General features: G+C 56.5%; 1 protein-coding gene across 2 annotated transcripts in view; it reads left to right on the top strand.

Moving 5' to 3' along the window:
* Window positions 1-542: 542 nt before the first annotated feature.
* Window positions 543-6522, top strand: part of NDST1 (N-deacetylase and N-sulfotransferase 1) — a 42540-nt gene continuing 36560 nt past the window's right edge. For both annotated transcript variants that reach the window (XM_067304624.1, XM_067304625.1), the window contains exon 1: window positions 543-605. The gene's annotated coding sequence lies outside the window, so the exon portion shown is untranslated. The remainder of the gene's footprint in view (window positions 606-6522) is intronic.

Raw genomic sequence — 6522 nt, 5'->3', positions numbered from 1 at the left:
TCGCCCAAGAGATCATCAAACGCATTCCCGGCCCAGGGAGTCGTAGGGAACGCTTTCGTCGGGAGATTATCGCCTAACTCAAGATAATCCCCCCAGCCGCGACACGACACAGAACGGAACGCGTTCCTCCTCTGCGGGGTAGGGAGACGTGGGAGAGAAAAGACCGCGGCGCGGCGGAGCCCGATCCCGCCACACGCCGCGAGCTGCCGCCGCTCCACGGGGACGGGGCTGAGCCCGGGGCTGCCCTGCGAGGGGGGCAGGGGCAGGGGCAGCCCCCGCTCGCCCGGCCGAGCCGCTGAGGCGTTTCGGCAGCGCAGCGATGGGTGTCGGGCAGGGCGCGGGGGGGCGGAGCCGGCGCTGCTGCCACGGGCCCCGCTGCCGGCGCGCGCCGCGCTAAGGGGCGGCGGGGGGCGGGGCGCTGAGGGGCGGGGCGCGGGCGGAGGCGGTGCCAGGCCGCGGCCGGCGGGGCGGGGCGGGCCGAGCCGAGCGGGGCCGGGCGGCGGCGGCGGCGGCCTGGCGGCGCGGCGCTCCCGGCGCTCCCGGCGGCGGCGGCGGGACGAAGCGGCGGCGGGACGAAGCGGCGCGGCCGGGCGCGGAGCATGCAGGTACGGGGCCGGGGCGGGAGGGCGCCCGCGGCCGGCGCGGGGCCGCGCAGACAAAGGGCGGCGGAGCAGCGCGGCCCGGGAGCCGCGGCGCCCGCCCCGCCGTGCCCCGGCGCCGGCTCGGCCTTGCCGCTGCCGCCCGCCTTTCCCTCCCTCCGCCCGTGCGCGCCGGGGCGGGGGGGCGCCTGCGGAAGGGGCTCCCCGGCCCCGCCGAGCAGGCCCCGGGCGGGGGTCGCGGCAGCCCGCCCCGCCGAGCAGGGGCCTCGGCCCGGCCGCCGCCGCCGCCGCCGCTCGCTTCCCGGGCGCGGGGCCTCCGCTCGCGGGCGCGGGGGCTCCGGCGGCGGCCGCCCGCGCTCAGGGGCCGGGCGGACGCCGGCGGCCCTCGAGGGCGCGGGGCGGGCGGCGGGGCGCGACGCCCGGGCGGGCGCGAAGCGGCGCCGCGCGCGGCCGTGGGGGCCGGGGAGGGCGGTGCTCGCCCCGCGGTCTCGGCGGCGCATCGCTGTGGGCTCCCGGGCCGGGCGCCGGCCTCGGCAGCGACCGCGCCGTCCCCCCCGGCCGGGCCGAGCGGCGGGAGGAGGACAGGGAGCGGGCGTTGTCCTGGGGCCGTCGGAGCTGGTGGCCGATGCCCTGCGGAACGGCGCGAGGATGGCGGGATCGAGGTGCCCTGCCGCCGCCGCGGGGACGGACAGGGGCCAGGCTGCACCGTCGCTTCCTGACCCGCGCCGCCTTCCCGCGGCACCCGCGAGGACCGGAGTCGCCCACGGGCAGGTGTGCCCTGGCGCTGCTCCGGCCTGGCCGCTGCTCCGCGCGCTGCCTCTTGTGCTGCGGCTCCGCTCCCGGGCCTGGCAGCAGGATCGTTGTCCTGCCGAGATGCTCTGCCCCGTCCCAAGCAGCTGCTGGGGAGCTCTCGGCGCTCTCCTGAAGACGCCTGCCGCCCTGGCGCGGGGTTTGGAGCAAGAGCTCACCAGAGCCGTAGCTTCTCCCAGGATCATCTCGGGATGTCCAGAGTGAGTCAGCTGCCTGCCAGAGGTGTTGATAGCAGCCCGCGGCACATCGCTGCTAGGAAGAGACGGTGTGGGATTGTCGAGCGAGGGGGCGGCTGTGACGCCAGCTCCATGAGCCAACCTGTGTTCTGGAGGTGATTTGGGCTTTTTTTTTTTTCTGTGTTTTTGCTGCTTCCCAGCTCATGCTGCTTTACGAGGAGTAAGAAGATCATGAACCGAGTGATGCTAAGCCAGACTTTCTTTCCCAAACCCACCACCCCCAGCATGCAGCACTAAAAGGCCTTCAGTGAATGTTTCTTGGCTCCATCAAGTCTTAAATCCCTCAATATCTTTCAATTCTTCCTTCTTCCAGTGTGCTGCGCTGGGAACTCTGGAAGAGAAGAAAGAAGCGGTAAGCATTAGGCAGGGATGAATATGAATGAGTCAACTACACTGCTCCGGGACATCAGGCTGTGAATGACTTTTGTGCTTTGCAGTGGGCACTGCTGAAAAGCTTGGAGTAGAAGATACAAACTGCTTTTGCAAAAGTCAGAGCAATGTGGTTGCAAAGGGCACAGGTTGTAAGCCCTAAAATGTCCCAGCTCTGGAGGAGCATAAATGGCATTAAATAAAAATAATAAAGGATTAAAGGGAATCAGAACAGCGCAGCTGGGAACTGTTTTAACGTTCCGCTCTTTTCACGTGACATGGCATTGCCTTTCTGGCTGGAGTCTCCATAAAGCACCTTATAGTCCCTTCTGGAAGGAATTCTACCATTAAGTCAGCTACGAGTGAATTCCTTGGGCTTTAGTGTATATCAGGGTTTCTTTTGTTTGTTTGTTTGTTTGTTTTGTGCAAGTCTTTTGTTTTTTGACTCCATCACTGTGCAGCCAGGTTGTCCCCTGCTGATGGGAGGGCGCCAACGAGCACCATGTTGCTGATGATTCAGAAGTCTTGCTGACTTGGCGACCTTTCAGAGTCTTTTGGAAGACTTTGGTTGACTCGGAGGCTGGTGTTTTGTGTCTGTGGGAGCAGACTTGCTCCTGCTGATACTGGGATGAGCAGAGCTGAGACTGAGCAGCAGGATCCCATTGCAACCTCCTGGGGGCAAGGGCCTTCCCTTCCCGTGTTCTTGTCTGGGTGCTGCTGCAATGTAACACGGGGAGTGTGTTCCTCGTGTTACCTGTGCTTGGGGGGCTTGGAAAGCCAGCGCTTTGCAATGCTACCTTGTCACAGAGAGCCTTAAAACAGCAGCTTCTTCCAACAAGAAAGCAGCAGCTTTGTTACTTTAATCTTGAGAGAATTCTTTTTTTTCACCAGGGCTGGGCTGGCTCTTTTGGGGCTGAGGCATAAACAGGGAGATAAACAGCACCATGCCTGCTCCTGTCAGCTGTGCATGGGGACCATGGTAGAGGAAGTTGTCGTTTTCCAGATAAAACAACCAAGATGAATTCAATAGGAAATAAGTTCTTCACTTCTGAGTGAACTTGAAATGGGTGGAGAAGAAGGAAATTAAACAATAGAAAAAAACGTGCATGGCTTTATATGGCAGAAAAAAAAACCAGTTGGCCTCCAGCAGGGTGGTTGAGTGCATTGGCAGTCCTCTTTGGGAGTGATGGAAAAGGTGACAGTGCTGCAACTGGTTCTTGATGCCCGTCCATCTTGGAGAGCATCAGTGTTTGGATACAGCAGAGCCAGAATATCCTGATAGGGCTTTTTGTCCTGATCTCGCCCCCAGCCGAGACCCTAATCCTGCATGTCTGCAAGCTCTCCTGTTGGCTTGCCTTCTCCTGTTGATGTTTGCTTTATGATCCCACCTACAGGCTGCAACCCAGGAATTTCCTCCCATTTCTGCCTAGAGCTGTCATGTCCTCCTTGAGGCTGTGACTCCTGGCTATGGCAGGGGCCAGTGCATGGCTTTGCTGGCAACTGGTGTCGGCGCTTTGTGGGGTGCATGTGTCTGGAATAACTGGAAAGCTCAGAAACATAGGGCCTTTCCCATTTCCTGTATCTTTGCGAAGACAGTGGGTCTGTTTTGTTTTGTTTTGCTTCAGAATTGGTTTTGAATGAGGGTGGAAAACCCATTGCAGCTAAATGTATTTTTTGTTAAAGGTCGTTTTGTTTTTTCCCCTTTTCTTTCTGTGTCGAACTGTCACTACTTTAAAACAGGACATGTTTTAATGCACCATTGGTGGTAATTTAAACAGAAGAAAAGAGATGCCTTACAAGTCAAAAACTAGGCTGGAGTGAACAGAGAATGATTAATATTTTTTTCAGTAGTGTGTCGTGATGAAATACTGCACAGCCAAGCATGTCCCTGCTATAGAGCAGTAAGGTGTAAATAGCACTACCCTGCCCCTGCGCGTGCAGACACACTCCTGTCGGCTTTCTTTCCACCTTTTATAATGGTGTTTGATTTGGGGGTGTTTCTTTGGTTGCCCAAGCCTGTGCAACCCCCTTGGACAGGGGACAGATGGAGGTGGTCCCAGCGAGCTTCCCTTCTCTGGTTTGTATCTCAGGGCGTTTCCAGCCAGGCGTGAGGATGGAGATGTGCTGGGAAGGGGCAGGTGGAAAACAGCACTGAGAGAAGAGCGAGGAGGGATGTATCCAAAGAGGCCGCTGACTTTTATTATTCTTTGGCCATCTCCTGTGGAGACGGGCAGAGAGGGAGCTCTCCTGGGATTTTGTGCTTCAGCCTTTCTGGTGCAGCCATACAGAAAGCTGGAGCTGCTTCCCTTGGTATGGCAAAACTTTCTAGCCTCCATGCTTGGCTCTTCCAGCAGGAAGGACTGTGCGAGTGCAGGGACATCTGGAAAAGTTACAATTCTCAGTCGAAATCCCAGCTCCTCTCCTGAGAATCCAGTGATGAAATGTGCCATTGATTTGGTGAAAGGGGCCCTTAAAGCCTTTTTTTCAGCCTTTTCCTTACCATACCTGAACACCTGGCATGGAGAGGCTGGAGTCACTCTTCCCTGCTGGGCTGCAGGCGGGAGGAAATGCTGTGTCTGGAGCTGGGGGCTCCAGGGCTGCTGCATCCGTGGAAAACTCCACCAGCCCGCCCTGACCTGGGGGACCATGGGGTCAGCACTGACCACCTTGGCTTCTGCCAGCATCCTTCTGTGCCCAAAAAGAAAGGGCAAGGCCTGGGGTGTTTCAGCTTGGCTGTCATAGTTGCATGTGGGAGGGTGGCAGCTGGCGGGCTAAACTACGGCAAGGTGATGTTGGTTTTCTGTGTGTTCTGGCATGTTGAATGTCTCTAGTCTCCAGAACATTTTGGTTAACCTGTTCCTTGGCAGCCGCTGGGATTTTGGGCCTTTTGTTTGCTGTTTTACTTTCATTCCTCTACTAGACTCCTACATCAGTGCTTCCTGCCAACAAGTCTCCAGTTTCAGCAGAGCATCATAAGGGAAAACACCCTACCACACACCTCCCCTTTTACTGCACAAGGCAGACCCAACACTTTCCACTTGTCTAATGTCCCTGTGACAGCTCCAGAAATTGCTTCTCTGGGAAAATTGTATTTTTAGCTGTCTCTTTATCATAGTGAGCCCGCAACAAGGGAGAGCGGGGAACCAAGGTGCTGTCCAATGATTTGCAATTCCCCGGCAGCTGCTCTTTTATCCGTTAGTGGTCTAGAGACTAGGGTAGATGAAGAGAGTTTTGTTTAAAAGGGTTTTGGTTGTGGAATTTCACCTTCCAGATGTAGTAAATTGAGTGTTTTTTTTTTTTTTTTTTTTCTGTTGAGTTAGAGCCTGCTAGAATTATGTTAGGACTCAGATGGAGAGAGAGAAGCAAGATATTAAGGTCCTATATCTTGTAATTGTTTTATGGCCATGGAAGGCTAAGGTTTCCAATCTATCTAGCACATGTTTCTAGCCCTGCTCCTGAAGGGACTTTGGACCTCAGAACTACTCTTAGGTTCTTGGGTAATGAGATACTTTTGGCTGAGGTGACGATGTTGCTTTTTGCATTCTTACAGTGTGCAGTCACACATGCGCCAGCAGTTTTGAGCCTGAGACAGGGGGAAGGAGGAGCCAGGGTATCTCTTCTGTGAAGTCTAGGTGGAGGGAATGTGTTGATGCTGCTATCTTGGGGACCATTTCACAAACCTCAGGGTCCGGAAGCTGTCATGTTGCAGCCTCTGAGTGCCTAAGGGAGATGGTGCCACTGGGAGGGAACCGTGTGTGATGAGTATCCTGCACACCGTCTTTCCGTGCCTGTCCCCAGATGCGGAGGAGCAGAGCAGCATGTCGTTCCAAGACCCCTGAAAAGCCTTGGTGAGTCATGCAGTGCGGATGTAGGGAGAGGGCAGCCTGTAGCTTATGATTCATATTGTTTTCCTGCAAAAGCCATTGACTGTAATGGCAGAGCTTGCAGAAGATGAATCAATACTGAGCTGTAAATCCTGCATGTGACCGCAGGCTGCACAGTGCGTGCAAGGGGAGTGGGTTGTTTGTTCCTCAGTTGTCTTGTACTCCCAAAAAGCAGGAATACGTTGGAGTGGGGGTAGCTCATTCATGCCTTGCCCAGGCACCATGACTGCAGTCCACTGCCCAAGGAAGGGGCCGAGACCCTCAGTGCTATCTTCAGGGGATGTGAGCTCTCCTGGGAGAATTTAGGAAGGTCAAAATATTCTTAAATGTGGGGTAACCCAGGAGGAGCTGCCCTGGTACTTAGAGTGGGGCATGCCCAGAGTTCAGCCCTGTTGCTGACCTGGTCTAATGCAAAGTCTTGGAGACGTAGGTTGTCTTGGCCAGAGACTCTCTCCAAGCGGCTCTGTCATGTTGTCCATCTTCTTCTGTCAGGAAACCCAAAACGTCTTGGAAATCTCATCAGTAACATAAAGTGGGGAGAGGAAGTGTTTTTTGTCTCATTTTGCCAGGGCATATTGTTGGTTGTTCATGCAGTAAGGGGTGTCCATTTTCGCCTGTGGTAGC

Source organism: Apteryx mantelli, chromosome 14 (assembly GCF_036417845.1).
Source record: "Apteryx mantelli isolate bAptMan1 chromosome 14, bAptMan1.hap1, whole genome shotgun sequence".
Classification (NCBI taxonomy): domain Eukaryota; kingdom Metazoa; phylum Chordata; class Aves; order Apterygiformes; family Apterygidae; genus Apteryx; species Apteryx mantelli.
Note: the sequence above shows the minus strand (reverse complement) of the source record. Positions and strands in the feature narration are given on the sequence as shown.